The 17,068-nt window shown below is 39.0% G+C and overlaps 1 pseudogene; it reads left to right on the top strand.

Moving 5' to 3' along the window:
- The first annotated feature begins 16,689 nt into the window (after positions 1-16,689).
- Positions 16,690-16,807, top strand: LOC145049154 (5S ribosomal RNA; annotated as a pseudogene).
- The last annotated feature ends 261 nt before the right edge of the window (positions 16,808-17,068 follow it).

Genomic DNA, 17,068 nt, shown 5'->3' with positions numbered 1-17,068 from the left:
AAAAACCCAAATCCAACCAAAAACAGACAAAATAAGTTGAAGTTTGACTTTTCTGACCGAAATCAATTTTAATTTTGACCAATTTCAAACCCAATTCAAGCCTGTTTGACTTTGGTTGGCCGAAATCAACCTTAGTTAATGGAAATAAATGTTTTGATAAAATTAATTTTATTTGTTTAATTTTTTCCTTTCTCACTTGACATGTTTGGTGCAAACAAATGGTTGGATTGAAATTTTCTGACGATCACGACATTGCTGGATGTCTCTCTGATCCACCTCTAAGCCATCAGGAGTTTAAGTCCATGGTTCATGGTCTAAACAACTGCAGTATCACTTACACTCTTCGAGCGAATCCTGTTATAAAGAGTTAGTGAGTGAGTGTTGGGATAAAGCCTCTCTCAATGAAGCAAGAGAAAATAGAAAAGGCACTGTTGAGTCAATAGTAAAGGGGGAGAAGATTATTGTGTCTGAATAAACGATTTAGGAAGTTCTTCAATTTGGAGATCAGCGAGGTTCCCCGGCTAAAATTCTTGCTACACAGATTAAGGAGGTTCTTGAAAGAATGGGATATGAAGGAACCCATCCTCCAACCTTGAGGAAGTTGCTCCCTCCTTACTGGCGCTTCCTTGCTCACACTTCCATGATTTGTATTTTAGGCAGGAAAGGGGGAGCTGATGAGATCTCCCAGTCATCTACGAGTGTCATTTTTCCTCTGATCATGGATTTGTACTTCAACTTTTCAAAACTTGTGTTTAATGAGATGAAGAGCAACCTACAATGGAAAAAGAAGGATGTATTCTTGATGTACCAAAGGTTTCTACAAATGATCTTTGATGATCAATATCCCGATTTGGAAAGGGCAGGTGAAACTTTAGATATAAAATCCTTGTGTCCAAACACTTTTGGCTTGATGAAACAGAATCGCAATGGCTCAAAGGTTGTGTTCCGAGGAACAAGCCCTTTGGTGAAATTTGGAAGATTTGTTGAGATCGAAGAAGCTCTTGTACTTCAAGATATTCCTGTTCATGAGCCTGAAGTTTTTCCTGCTGTCACTTCCCCTATGGAAATTGTGGCAGAGGAACATGTGCCTGTTCTTAATGTTGATGATGATAATGATGATGATGATGATGATGAAGGAGAAGGGATTGATGAAGAGAGTGATGTACCAGTTTTAATGATGAAGATTTCACGTTTGATTTTGAGTTAGTGATGATGACTTTCGTTCATTTTTTTAGAGTGATGAAGTCAATGATGTTGTGAGTTCTCCAACAGATACCAAGGGAGATACTAACATTCTCAAGCTGCCAATGCAAACGCATGCTCAGATGGCAGAGATTATAGCTCAATTGGATTCAACTGCAAGGATTTCTCCCCGAGCAGTTGCTACTCCAAACATTTTTCCATCTGAATGTGATCTTGATGAGTCTTAATACTCCCAGTTGCCACTGAAACGAAAGTGTGATGATCCTAGGCCAGGAATGCCATTAGGGAACAAACTTTACCAGCTCAACAACCAACCACAACCACTGTACCAGTCCAACCAATTCAAGTCGAGAGCCTAATTTTGGTTGAGGGGCCTAGTTTTGCATCTTTTGAACCAGGTGGCTCTTCATCTCCTAGTAGTTCTTCAGCCCCTCAACCTGCGCATGATGCCGCCTATGAAAGGCTTGCCAGGTTCGTTGCTCAAGAAAGTGTTAATCCTGCACCCAAAGGCAAAGGCATATCAATTGGTGCAGGGATATCCGATAATGAAGATCCAACAATTTTTGAGCTCAAGGAAGAAATTGGGGTTTTAAATCAAAAGCTTATTAAGAAAGATGTCTTGATTAGAACTCTAGATGTTATGGTTTCCGAGCATGAAAGTGAAAATGCTCAAAAGTCAAAACATATTTCTGATCTGCAGCTAAATTTTGGTGCTCTTTCTGCTAGATACTTTGATTTGAACAATAAGCTAATCAGTGAATTTAGTGACAAATTCAAGATATCTATCAATGAGCCTGATGAAGCTAATGCATCCCCATGTGTACTTGCCCCAGAACCATAAGATATTCCTTGTCAGGCGAGTGCAACTCATATTATTGACCGATTTGAGAATGAACCTGCTCATGTTGAACCCAGAGTAATCTTGAAGCGAGCTCAGAGGCAAGCCAAAACTCAAGGAAAAGGTCAATTGCTTTTCATGAAAAACTTAGATCAAAATGTTCGTGGAGATTGGCCTCGAGTTAGTGTCATTGATCTCGGTAAAAGGAGATTCTCAACTAAGTACGGAGATCGGTCGGGTATTAAGGTATATGGATTTCACGAAAAGAAGAATATATGGGCAGTCAAAAGAAACAGTGGCAATGTGGAGTACAACAAACATCAAAATGACTTTAGTTTTTGGACTAAGGTTCATCTTACAGAATTAGCTAGTGCTCCCTTCCACAACCCATCGAACGATCCTCGTGGAACTGAATTCAAGCTCTTCTTAGAGAATCAAGTGAAGAGAAAGTTCGATGGCCTACTGTCGAAGAGACCGATGAGATTTCGCCAAATTTTGAGTCTCGCTGACCTACTGTCAAGAGTTCATCCAGAACTCCTCGCGAATCACGAAACCTCTTATGACTTTGACTTAGAAGGGAGTGGCCCTTGACTGGGAAGACAAGCAAGAGGAAGAAAACCTTGGAATTCCAAGTGAGAGGCCAAATCCATTTTGAAGTCTAACTCTGGGAAGGCTTGATACGCTTCGGAAAGCATGGTAAGCCAATTCCAAAATAGTTAGGACCTCCGAAATTCTTGCCAGAATCGGTCCTGTAACTCACAAACCCAACCTACACCACGAACTCAGTAACGTACATTTTACCCTTCGCGTCTCAAACTTGAAAACGTACCTCTCCGTCAGGACACTCGTGAGCCCACTCGACGAGATCGAGATCTACAAGATCCTCTCCTTCGTGGAAGAACCGTAGTGACCCTCGACCGAGTGGTCAAGCGGACGAAGAAAATGCCGCTCCCACTAGTGAAGGTTCGTTGGGATACCAACCGAGGGCCCGAGTTCACTTACGAGCGTGAGAACCAGTCGATTAGGAAGTTTCCCCACCTCCTTGCTCGATTACTCATGCCTACTTCCTTACCTAAGTTCTAATTTCGGGACGAAATTCCCTCTAACAGGGGGATGATGTGACAACCCGAAAATTTCCATCCAGTTCAGCCTAACACTCCTTTGAAAGTCAAACTCATTGTTGTTATCTTTTAGCACAATTAGGAGTTTATTTGAGCGTTCTAAGCCTTGTACACTTAAGGAATAAGTGTCGGGGTTTATCTGCTGAATTTATAGCACAAAGACCGAGCCTTAAGCACATTAACCATGAGTTCACGGCCACCACAAGGAACTTTATGGCCGTAAACTCCATGTGGGCCGTAAACTCACCTTATATGGTGAAGATGAAGGCCATTCGTCCATTTCTTTCATTTCCTTGGCCCAAATCCTCACAAGTATCATCCCGATCATCGTCCCCGATCTTCAAATCTCGTAAGCTTGTTGACTTAACTAGTTGATATCTTAGATGATCTAGTAACCTTACATGATTTCATCCGTGAAAATCATTCCATTTTGTAGATTTTCAAGATCCACCAAGAACACACACTCGTGTTCTTGGCCAAAACCGACCATTCTAGCTCCTAGATCATAAGTACTCTTGAGCCAACTCATTATGCACTAAGTTTATCATGTTTAGGACTTAAAAAACATAAGAAATCAAGGGATTGAAGGAGTTTACGGCCAAGGCATGTTCTTTGGCCGTAAACCCCTTTTAAGGGTGCAAATGGCACCCTAACACCCTAGTAAGCCTTGGATATTAGCATAGAACCTGACACCATTAAACTAGGGACCCCAATACACGAAATGGTACTCCTTAACATGATTTTACGGCCGTAAACTCATGGGGGAGTGGTTCCAGGTCCGTGAACACCATACTAGGTGATTTTAGGACCTTAAACCCACCCAAACACTTGGTGAAAGCTTTGGAACACTTAACCACTTAAGCCCTTAGAGTTTTAAGTCACTTTTTGTGACCAATTGAGAGTTTACGGCCAGGAGTTTACTCCCCTGGGCCGTAAACTCCAACACACATGGTCATTGGACCATAAACTCCCGTATGAGGCTTTGCACTCCTTTGTTGCAACCCGATAGCCTCCTAGCACTTGACCAAAGTGTTTTCCTTGCAATAGGATGTTTATACATGATTAATTAGTGTTAAAATCAATAATTTTTTATATACATATGTATTCATATCTAATTAGGATCATTGTGTGTGTCTAAGTCTTCACTTGACACCAAGCACTTGTCCGATACTTCCTTCCGATCCGTTCATTACAGGTGAGTTCATACCCCATTGAATTAACCTTTTAAATGTTTCTACATGTTTTTAAATGCTTTATGGGAGGGGAGTACAAGTTGAATCATGTTTGTTATTATATCAATCACATGTGATTAATAACTAACATGCAAATGGATTTACTATACATTAACCGTTTTACCAAACGGATTTCTTCAAATGATTTTCATAAACGATTTATATGTTTAAAACTCGTTATTATACACTATATGTTTCATTTCAAAATCTTTTACAATGGTGTTTCAAACAAAGGTTTCTTTATACTTAAACTATTTTTGTCAAACAAATACTTTCAAACCGTTTTATAAACTGACATCAAGTCGATCTTTTCTTAGGTATTAATCTTTTTCAGAGGTTTTATAAAAACTCCTTATATGCTTTTATATTATAAATTGCATGCCTGTATATGTATAGTTATATAAATAATATTTAAAGGACTTAGGAAGGCTAACCCGCTTTATTTCCTTTTCCCCGTTGGGATGTGGTATGGTAGGGTATCGGGTATCCGTCCAAAGGTCGTTTAACTATCAGTTATATATCATGTATACATATAGAGTCATAAAATTTTTCCTCAGTTAGTTCAGTACCTTTGGGTAGCAAAGGCACACTTCAGGTTATACATGTACATGGTTAGTAACTATTATAGGTATAGTTAGGAGATACCACTTACCATTCCAAGTACAAGGAATCACAAGAGTCAGTTCATTCATGAGTCTATACTAATACATTACATGTTACATGAGCACATTTACATAGATACACTTACATGAGTACGTTTACATAGATACGCTTACATGAGTACGTTTACATAGATACACTTACATGAGTACGTTTACATAGATACACTTACATGAGTGCGTTTACATAGATACGCTTACATGAGTACGTTTACATAGATACGCTTACATGAGTACGTTTACATAGATATGCTTACATGAGTACGTTCACGTAGATACGCTTACATGAGTACGTTTACATAGATACCCTGTTAATAGCATGCATGTATACATACAGTTATATAAGTAATGTTTAAAGGACTTATGAAGGCTAACCCGCTCTATTTCCTTTTCCCCGTTGGGATGTGGTCTGGTGGGTGTTGGGTATCCGTGCGAAGGTCGTCTAGATACTTAGTTATGATGGGTTTTAGCCATAAGAACTTTCCTATGTGCGCATGCAAAACCCTATGCTTGGATCTAAGCTTTCTAATTAAACATACTTTGAATCCAAGACTTCTAATGACTAATTAGGTATAAGAACAATACAAAACAGATCTAGAATCATACCTTTGAATCTCTTGTTTGATCTTGTTGTCTTGGAGCTCTAGAGTCACAATTGTAACTCCTCTAATGGCTTACAAACACCAAATAGCAAGGAGGATGATTTGAGAGAGAGGAGAGGGGAGGGAATTCGGCCAGGGGTTCTCTACTTTTGATGAAGTCCAATTTCCCTTTGCCATAGGGTCTATTTATACTTGTAGACACCTTAAGGGTTACAACTTAAACCCTAGTTGGATAATCTTCTCTTAAAGCAATCCAAATCCATTCCTTAGATAGCCTTGGACGATTTTAAGCTATCCTTTAGCTTCTAGAATCCGTCCACCCCTATCCAATATGGATTTACAGTCTAAATTTTAACTATCAAACAATTGACAGTTTATACCCTCTTATTTAATTAATCTCTTTAAGTCACCAAATTAATACTAATTAATTTATGACTTATATTAATCAAATACCAATATTATTATTCCTTATATTATTCTCATAACATATTAATAATATTTATTCTCTCATAATAAATCATCCTATCAAGTTGCTATGGTGAAGGCAACCCAAAAGGACCATGCACAATCGGGTCAAATACTTGCCTAATATAGTTGCAGCCTTAGACACTATTCGAACAGTCTCCCACTTGGATAAGTCTAGTAACTATATGCACAAGTACAATCCGATTCGCAATCGTAGATCTCAAAGACGCTGTCAAACTCTGATCTAATCAATCTTGTCCTTTAGATAAGGGATCGTACAGTCCTCTGTGAGATATCATGCTGACAACTTCTATGGAATGATTAGTCTAGCATTTAGGTTTCTCGATCTCTGATTTATTTGATATAGAACTTAATCGAACACATCAATTCAGTTCTGACTGGGCCCGGCACATAAGTCAAATCAAATCATCGAGCGGCCGAGATATCGCTTTTACCCTCTTGGGATAAAAGTTACAGATAAACTTCGACTTATATGCATTTACTTATTCATTAACCAACTATACACAAAAATGTGTTTTATAACACCAAGTTACTGATGTGTTTTCGCATTATCAATGTACAATCAATTAACAAATAACAAACCATATATCTAGGATTTAAGACTATATGATATTATCGTCTTACGATCACCCTTTTATATCATATTCCATAAGGTGATTCCAGCAAGCGCGGGTTTGTTCCAACGCTCAAAACTAGTTCATAAGCACTCATGAATGTTGCAGCAACCCTTTGCTATGTCTAATACCATTTAGACAATCTACGCACCAATTCACGACAATCTTCTCTCATATCTACTTCCAGCATATGAACGATTGTGGACAATTTGAATAATTCGATTATTCCTAATAAATTCAATTATTCTGGAATCAAAACATGCAAAGTGAAACAATAGTTAAACAATTAACATAAGATAGTAACATTACTCATAAATAAAATTCCTTTATTTAATCATCAAATGTTAATTACATTTATCTATTACACTTTTCTAATACTATCTAATCTATGATAATATCATCCTTCAGCCCAATACTCCTAGCATGCTGCAAGTGCTTAACCCTACTCAGTCCCTTCGTAAGCGGATCTGCTGGGTTATCTTCTGATGATATCCTCTTTACTACGAGTTGTCCTTCTTCTACACGATGTCTAATAAAGTGATATTTTCTGTCGATATGTCTTGATCTACCATGATTCCTCGGTTCCTTGGTCAAGGCAACCGCTCCTTCATTATCACAGAAAATCTCCATGGGCTCCTTTATGGCAGGTACAACTCCAAGATCACCGATGAAGTTCTTCAGCCATATTGTCTCCTTCGATGCTTCGCTTGCTGCAATGTACTCTGATTCGCACGTTGAATCAGCTACGGTTTCCTGCTTGGAACTTTTCCAAGTCACTGCTCCTCCATTTAGGGTAAAGACCCAGCCCGACTGTGAACGGTAGTTGTCCCTGTCGGTCTGAAACCTGGCGTCACTATACCCCCGAACCTTCAAGTCATCACTCCCTCCGAGGACTAAGAACCATTCCTTCGTCCTCCGAAGGTACTTAAGGATATTCTTCACCGCAATCCAATAGGCTCTGCCATGATTCCCTTGATATCTGCTAACCATGCTCAAAGCGAAGGCTACATCAGGGCGAGTACAAGTCATAGCGTACATGATTGAGCCAACTGCGGAAGCGTATGGTACTCGGCTCATTTCTGCTATTTCAGCTTCGGTACTCGGACTTTGAGTCTTACTCAACTTGGCATTACTTTGTATCGGTAATTCTCCCTTCTTCGAGTTTTCCATACTAAAACGTTTTAGTACCTTCTCTAAGTAAGTGTTCTGACTAAGTCCAATTAGTCTCTTACTTCTCTCTTTCCTACTATCCTTATTCCCAAAATGTAAGAAGCCTCTCCGAGGTCCTTCATAGCGAAGCACTTCCCGAGCCAGGACTTAACTTCCTGCAGAGTCGGGATGTCGTTTCCTATGAGTAATATGTCATCGACATATAAAACGAGGAAGCTTACTATACTTCCATTGGCTTTAACATATACACAAGATTCATCTTTGCTTCGTACAAATCCAAACTCTTTGACTTTCTCATCGAAGCAAAGATTCCATCTACGAGACGCTTGCTTAAGTCCATAAATGGACTTCTCAAGCTTACACACTCTATTCGGATGCTTCGGATCCACAAACCCCTCTGGCTGAGCCATGTAAACATCCTCAGCCAACTTTCCATTAAGGAAAGCGGTCTTGACATCCATTTGCCAAATCTCATAATCATGAAATGCGGCAATCGCTAGCATCACTCTAATAGATTTTATATTCGCAACTGGTGAGAAGGTCTCATCATAGTCAACTCCGGGAGTTTGAGTAAAGCCCTTCGCGACCAATCGCGCTTTATATGTGTGTACGTTTCCATCCATGTCGGTCTTCTTCTTGAAGATCCATTTGCACCCAACGGTCTTACATCCGGGCACATTGTCAACCAAATTCCAAACTTTGTTATCATACATGGATTGGATCTCGCTATCCATTGCCTCTTTCCGTTTTACAGACTCCGGGCCTGCCATGGCTTCCTTATAGCTATTAGGTTTATCAAGATTTATTAGTGTACCATCACTAATATACGTGTCCCCTTCGTTAGTAATATGAAAACCATAAAACTGGGGTTGAACTCTAACTCTATCGGAACGTCTAAGAGGTAAGGATTCGTCAATCGGTTCAACCGGAGTTTACTCCTCTGGTTGAGTGCCAGCGGTAGAGGTTCCTTCATCTATCGACTCTTGAATCTCTTCAAGTTCGATTTGCCTCCCACTGTCTCCTTGGTTTATGAGTTCTCGCTCTCGGAAAACTCCTCTCCTCGCAACGAAGACAACATTGTCCTTCGGTCTATAGAAGAGATATCCAAAGGATTTCTGTGGGTAGCCGATGAAAATACATCGCTCACTACGAGGTTCGAGCTTGTCGTGAGTATCTCGTCTTACGAAAGCCTCGCAACCCCAAACCTTGATATGTGCTAATGAGGGAGCTTTCCCTGTCCACATCTCGTGAGGTGTTTTGGCAACCTTCTTAGTAGGGACTCGGTTAAGGATATGGGTGGCAGTCTCTAAGGCATACCCCCAAAAAGAGATAGGTAGTGAAGCACGACTCATCATAGAGCGAACCATGTCCAACAAGGTTCGATTACGACTTTCTGCCACACCATTCAACTGGGTGTCCTAGGAGGCGTCAATTGTGAAACTATTCCACACTCCTTGAGATAATCGTGGAATTCAAGACTTAGGTACTCTCCTCCTCGATCGGATCGAAGTATCTTGATTTTCCTGCCCAATTGATTCTCCACTTCATTTTTGAACTCTTTGAACTTTTCAAAGGTTTCTGACTTTTGCTTGATTAAATAGATATACCCATATCTACTATAATCATCGGTAAAAGTTACGTAGAAGCGGTTCCCATCCTTCGTGGTTGTTCTAAATGGTCCGCATACATCGGTATGTATTAGGTCCAATAGACCCTCACCCCTTTCACACGTACTTGTGAAGGGTGACTTAGTCATCTTTCCAAGTAAACAAGACTCGCACGTGTCATCTTCCCTAAGGTCGAATGACTCCAACACTCCATCCTTTTGGAGTTGGGCTATGCGTTTCTTGTTGACATGTCCAAGACGACAATGCCACAAGGATGCTCTATCCATACTAGTTGAAGAATCTATGTTTAAAACATCATTTCCTAAGTTATCAACAATCATAACAGTTTCATATATTCCATTACATGGTATAGCTTCAAAGTAAAAGACACCATTTAGATAAGCTAAAATAGAACCATTCTCATTATTAAAAGAAAATCTAAAACCTTGTCTAAACAAACCATGAAATGAAATGATGTTTCTAGCCATTTCTGGCGAATAGCAACAATTGTTCAAATCTAAACATAAATTATTCCTATGCACTAAAGAATACACTCCAATCTTGGTCACAGGCGATGATCTTCTGTTCCCCATGATTAGATTGATTCTTCCTTGCTTCACATCCCTACTTCTTCTTTGTCCCTGCACATTAGAACAAATGTGGTAACCACAACCGGTGTCAAGAACCCAAGAAATAGCATGATTAGAATCCTTAGATTTAATTGTGTATATACCCTGAAAGATGGCTTGATCTTTCCTTCCTTGATGGCTTGCAGGTACTCTGAGCAACTTCTCTTCCAATGTCCTATCTTGTGGCAGTGGTGGCACTCTGCCTCCTTAGGATTAGGGCAGGGCTTAGCAGGATCAACTTTGGTCCCACTAGAAGAGGCACCATCTCGGGCTTTAACCTTGCGATAGTTCTTAGACGAAGCCTCCCTCTTCTTTCCCTTTCCTTGACCAATAGCCAAGACAGGAGCAGCGGGTGGATTGGGAGTTGGTGCAATAGACTTGTCTTTGAAGTTGCTCTCAGCGACCCTCAAGAGACCTTGGAGTTTGCTTAGGGTGACCTCCTCTTTGTTCATGTGGTAGGTCATCCTAAATTAATTGTACATCGGAGGCAAAGAGTGAAGCACCATGTCGATCGCTAAGTCTTCCCCAAAGTCAACATTTAACTTGCGAAGGCGGTCGACATACCTTTTCATCTTTTGTAGGTGCACGGTAAGAGACTCTCCATGACCCATCTTAGCAGAAATCATGTTAGTGAAAATCTCATAACGCTCTTGTCTCGCGTTTTGGTGGTATCTCTCCAATAAGTCTTGATGCATCTCGTACGGGTACATGTCCTCATAGGACTTTTGGAATTTGGAGTTCATGGTGGCTATCATGATGCAATGTACCTTCTTTGCATCGCGCTCATGAGTTTCAAAAGCGGTAATTTCAGCCGGAGTAGCAATTTCAGGGTTGATTTTCTCGAGCTTCTCATTGAGGACATACTCCTTATCCTCATAGCGAGCAATGGTGCGAATGTATCTTATCCATTCCCTAAAGTTCGTTCCATCGAAAGTAACCTTTTGACAAAGGCTCATCAATGTGAAAGAACTAGCAGCAGCGTTGTTTGTGTTCGACATCTACAAATAGAAAGGATAAAGATAGATTAGAATATGAGTCCCTAATTATCACCCAATAAGAAAAATTAGGGCTAGGATCCAACAACAATATTTACATATTAGAAAAGGGGTGCCGTAATCCAACATGCAAATAATATGAAGGTAAGTGAATGACGATTCACTAATTCTCCACCATAAAAAACTAACTATAAGTCCTAAATGTATTGAGAATTCCTAGGTTCGGATGAGATTCATTGAAGCTATTCAATGGCATGTTTAAATCTCGATATGCCCCTCTTGTTTGTGACTGGGTTACCGAGGATCACAAAGCGGGTGTGAATTACCATGCAAATTCACATGGTGCCTTCATTGTAATGATCACCTATTCGATGTGCCGGTAAACCACACACGCTCCATCGAACTATGATAAACAATGAATCGCCCTTTGCCACCTTTGCTTAGAACCAATTAGTGTGCCGGTAAACCACACACGCTCCACTAACTTCTCAGCAAGGGTGTAAAGTGTAATTTCATGGGATTGCATCAATTCACTTTTCCTAAAGTAACTAAGATTGGGAAATTTTTAAAAAATGTGTAGTTACTTTGTATTTCATATTATACTTTTAACGAGAGGATGAGGTTGCCCTATCCTACCCGTTCGGCTAACGACCCTACACCGATCAAGCAAGCGGTGGGTGTGAGTGTACATCCATTAAGCGCCATTTTATAGGCCTCAACCTTATACCCACCTTATAGATCGGCTTCGTGAATGAGGCCTACTAACGGTAAGACTAGCATTTTAGTTATATATATATATATATATATATATATATATATATTAATCTTGTAATATTATATTAGTATAGGGTTGTATTTTAAACTTTTAAAATCTGGGGTTTGAAATTTAAATTGTCTAAATTAAAACTTTTAATCACAAAACATAAATTTCAAAACTTGAGGACAAGTTTTAAACATTTAAAACATGGAGGATCAAATGACAAATAATTTTAATTAACAATTAATTTCCTAATTCTCTATATTTGATTTATTCAAGATTTCTTGCAAGATAATTACCAAATTAATCAAAATAATTAATTAATTATCATATAAGGAAATTAAATATTTTATTAGTTGATAAATATCTTTAATTAGATCAAGATTATAGTCATATATATCAAAAAATCGGATTAGGGTTGATCTAAGATGATTAATGTAAGTTTCCATAAGATAATCATGAAGAAATCCCGAATCTGGCCGTTCCCGACGTTTGGACTCGCCGAGTGCACCAAGGGACTCGCCGAGTCAAGCCAACTCGCCGAGTCCACTATGGAACTCGCCGAGTCCATGACTCAGAAACACAAAAATCGAATTTTGCAGTTAAGTTTCAAACAAGCAACAATTTAATGAAAACCAAGCTAGGCTCTGATACCACTGATGGGTTTTAGCCGTAAGAACTTTCCTATGTGCGCATGCAAAACCCTAATGCTTGGATCTAGGCTTTCTAATTAAACATACTTTGAATCCAAGACTTCTAATGACTAATTAGGTATAAGAACAATACAAAACAGATCTAGAATCATACCTTTGAATCTCTTATTTGATCTTGTTGTCTTGGAGCTCTAGAGTCACAATTATAACTCCTCTAACGGCTTACAAACACCAAATAGCAAGCAGGATGATTTGAGAGAGAGGAGAGGAGAGGGAATTCGGCCAGGGGTTCTCTACTTTTGATGAAGTCCGATTTCCCTTTGCCATAGGGTCTATTTATACTTGTAGACTCCTTAAGGGTTACAACTTAAACCCTAGTTGGATAATCTTCTCTTAAAGCAATCCAAATCCATTCCTTAGATAGCCTTGGACGATTTTAAGCTATCCTTTAGCTTCTAGAATCCGTCCACCCCTATCCAATATGGATTTACAGTCTAAAGTTTAACTATCAAACAATTGACAGTTTATACCCTCTTATTTAATTAATCTCTTTAAGTCACCAAATTAATACTAATTAATTTATGACTTATATTAATCAAATACCAATATTATTATTCCTTATATTATTCTCATAATATATTAATAATATTTATTCTCTCATAATAAATCATTCTATCAAGTTGCTATGGTGAAGGCAACCCAAAAGGACCATGCACAATCGGGTCAAATACTTGCCTAATATAGTTGCAACCTTAGACACTATTCCAACAAGTTATATATCATGTGTATATATATGGGAATAATAGTTCCTTTCAGTCAGTTCAGTACCTTTGGGTAGCAAAGGTATACGTTCATATATACTTACATGGATACTTTTACATAGATAATATGTGATGAGTTACTATTACATTTTATATGTATAGATTCTGTTATATAGTCCTCATTCTTATCTTTATTTTGTGATACAATCACATAATCGACGAGATAGATTGGACTTAATATCCTAGTACCAAAGGATACTTTGCGGGACTAACAATTCCTAGAACCTTCTTAGCTACATAGGTAAATGCACATCTACGGATGCCTTTGGTTGATACCATTACAAGTATACTTTAAGGGACTAACTATTCCTATACCCAGCTGTTAGCAACAGAGGTAAATGTACATCTACGGATGTCTTTAGTTAACACTGTTAGTTATCCTAGTACAAATGGATAATACTTAAGTTGTTTATATTATTACCTTTATCTTGTGACACATTCACAAAACCGATGAAGTGGATTATATTCGAGTATCCTAGTACCTAAGGATACAATTTCTTATATTAATAGTAATAGTAAGTATAGTCGGGTCTTAGTAGAAGACTACTTTCAAAACAGTTAGGTCTTGGTAGAAGACTTCCTTTTATACTAGTAGGAATTATAGGGATTTCTAGGGTTTATCAAACGTTTATAGTTGTTTTACAAACATTTTCATACTTATACGAACTTTCTTTCAAAACAATTTCAAGTCTTTCATTACAAGTTTTACAAATCAAAGACACATTAATACTTATGAATTCACCAGTTTTTTGGTTGATACTCGCTTTCAAAATAACTTGTATTCTCAGGTCACAAATAGACAGGTACGATGACCAGGTTTTGTGAAGACGGAGCAGTCAAGACTCCTCTCTTATTTTGATTATTCACTTTGTCGTCTTATACTATGAAAGAACACACTAGTAATTAAAATTATACTATTAATGCAATGGATGATGTTGTTGCTTGTTTATTACTTTACATTGTTGTGATACGTTACATGACATCCTCCGCCCCAGACCGTTTCCGCCGTTCTTGGTTTTGGGATGTGACAGATTGGTATTAGAGCATTGTTTATAGTGAATTAAGTATATCAACCCATAAAAGATATACTAACTATAAATACATAGGGATTAAAAATACTTTGACCAAGAGTTTATACTTTAAATAATAAAATATTTGATTGAATATGCGTGCCTGCATTCATATAAAAATCTGTGTCACAATGAAAAGAACAAAAATATTACGATTGTTGAATATCACAGGTAAGCTCGGGGATGTATAGTCAGTCTTGGGAGTGGCATAGCCTGATCAACTATGCTGGTCCGAGGAGTGATTAGCGTATGCCCGAGAATGGTTGTGATATGGCAACAAGTCTAAAAACTTACCAACACTACCATAATGAAATACCATAGGGGTATTTGGTATTACTATAAGTACTTTATGCATGAGAACTAAAGAAAAGAGGATATTCGTTACTAGGTCAATAGTTGCTAAGTGGATACATTAAGGTTATATGTAACTAGGATGATATATACTCTAAATCTGTGAAATTTTGCTTTACCCCTATTCCTCGTGAATTTGGAGTTAAGGTCACTTATTCGAAGGTCTATCCTGTTTGATTACATATAATCGGTATGCACTTTACAAATAGTGATGTAACTAATAAAGATCTTCTTATAATTATCTAGTTAATTCATCTAATAACTACTTCTTGACCCCAATTCTCGTGTAGATAACATGGCTGGACTCCATCCCCACGGCAACCCGTACCTTCCGAATGAAGGCAATGCTGGGTGCGTTGGAGAAGAACCCGAGAATGATCATCCAACCCCTTTGAATGATCACCACGATGAAGACTTTTCGGATGGTGATAACTCCGAACCCGAAGTTGAGAACCTGCCCCTGGTAGCTCCCATTCCAAATCCTAACCCTCGTCCGGCTTTTCATGGTCCGACGCGTCCTTGGGTAGGATGACTGGAAACATGGAGCGAAGATCAAGATCAATCTACGCCGTTTAATGGAGACCGAAGCTTCTACAACGTAAATGAAGGGAGCTCAGCAGACAGAGTTCTACAAATCCTGATCCATAGAGTTGTCCGAAACAAAATTCAGGGCAGGACGGCTCTCTAACGTATCGCAGAGGTTGATGCCAATGCAGGAATGCATACCATTCACACCAATCGCCTTGAACACAATCATGAGAGATCTTAGAGAAACCATGCAACCCTGCTGCAAGCCCTAGCTGAAACTCGAGCCGAAGTCAAAGAGCTCCGAGAACGTCAGAGGATGTACGAAAGATACCTACTTGATATGGAACGTCAACTAGCTGAACTAAGGGTTCACCATAGGGGTGACCATCGCCATTAAGAGATACTTTACTTTCCTTCTTTGTTTTAAAGAAGTGTGTTCCTGCCTATGTTCGGTGTAGCACTTTCCTATGTGACTACCTTGTACTGTAAGTACTTTTAGTTAGGTCTTTATACTGTCAAGGACTTTTCCTACTTCAGATGTGATGTAAGACCCTCTGTAGGGTCAATTTTCCCGAACTTATTACATCTTAAACATCGATGATATTGACAGTCGGCTAACTTATGTATTTCTCTTTTGTTCAAATACTTTCATCATACCTTCGTTGGAGTCTATCTGAAACATGCTTTAGTCAAGTCATTGGACTATAGTAATTTAACTCCGGAGACATTTCCAAGTCTCTTTCAGTGGTTGAATCATGTTATTCACCAACCAATGATACCTCGGCTTGAACAACAAACGTCTTGAGACCATTCTACGAACTTACTTCTACCCCTTGCTAAGGACTGCATCATAGGGATGTAAGTCGGATCTTCGTAGACGTACTTCCATTCCGTAGGGATGTAGGTCAAACCTTCGAGATCATACTCTTACTTCTTCATTGAATGATCGACGTACATCCAGAGTCAATAGTAGCCTTTACTAGGAAATCTTAGTTCATCGAAAAAGATTCGTAAGAAGATTATTGTCATGATTTTCCCCGCTCATACATTCCCGAGTTATATATAACGAAGACCTGGTAGACAATAGAATGTGAGATTTCTAACGTAGTTTCTTTTCCTTGTTGGGATGTGGGACTAGAGTAGAATCACACATTTTATTATCCGCCCTGTCTTGATTATATCATAACGTGTATGAGCTAAGTTCTTCATGAATAATAACTCCTCTCTTGGCCTGAATCAAAATGATACAAGAACCGTCCAGACAGTTTAACGACTACTCAGCAACAGAATGAAAAGACCAAGCTTCTCGCCTTTGGGAGCTCTGGTCTTATTCTTCAAGAAGACAGACTTCAGAGGTGCGATCATACCGGCACTAATGCACCGGATCCCATTAAAACTCCGCAGTTAAGTGTGCATGGGCAAGAGTAATACAAGTATGGGTAACATTTGTGAAGTCCTCGTGATGCAGACCTCAACAGGACTTCCATTAGAAATCATCACTCTCTGTCTCGCATAGATGAATCAGTTGACCAACGGCAAGGAACGATGTACCTTTCAGAAATGGACCTAAGATCCGAATATCACTAGTTGCGAGTGTTAGTGAAGGATGTCCCAAGGATAATCTTCCAAACTCGATGAGGACACTATGAGTCTATAGTGATACCCATCGGATAGGACCAATACACCCGTAGTATTCATGAACTTAATGAATAGGGTACGCCATTCTTACTTG

The sequence above is a fragment of the Lactuca serriola genome, chromosome 4, assembly GCF_051521515.1.
Source record: "Lactuca serriola cultivar US96UC23 chromosome 4, Lser_US96UC23_V15, whole genome shotgun sequence".
Classification (NCBI taxonomy): domain Eukaryota; kingdom Viridiplantae; phylum Streptophyta; class Magnoliopsida; order Asterales; family Asteraceae; genus Lactuca; species Lactuca serriola.
The sequence above is the reverse complement of the archived record's forward strand: the minus strand, read 5'-3'. Positions and strand labels throughout refer to the sequence as shown.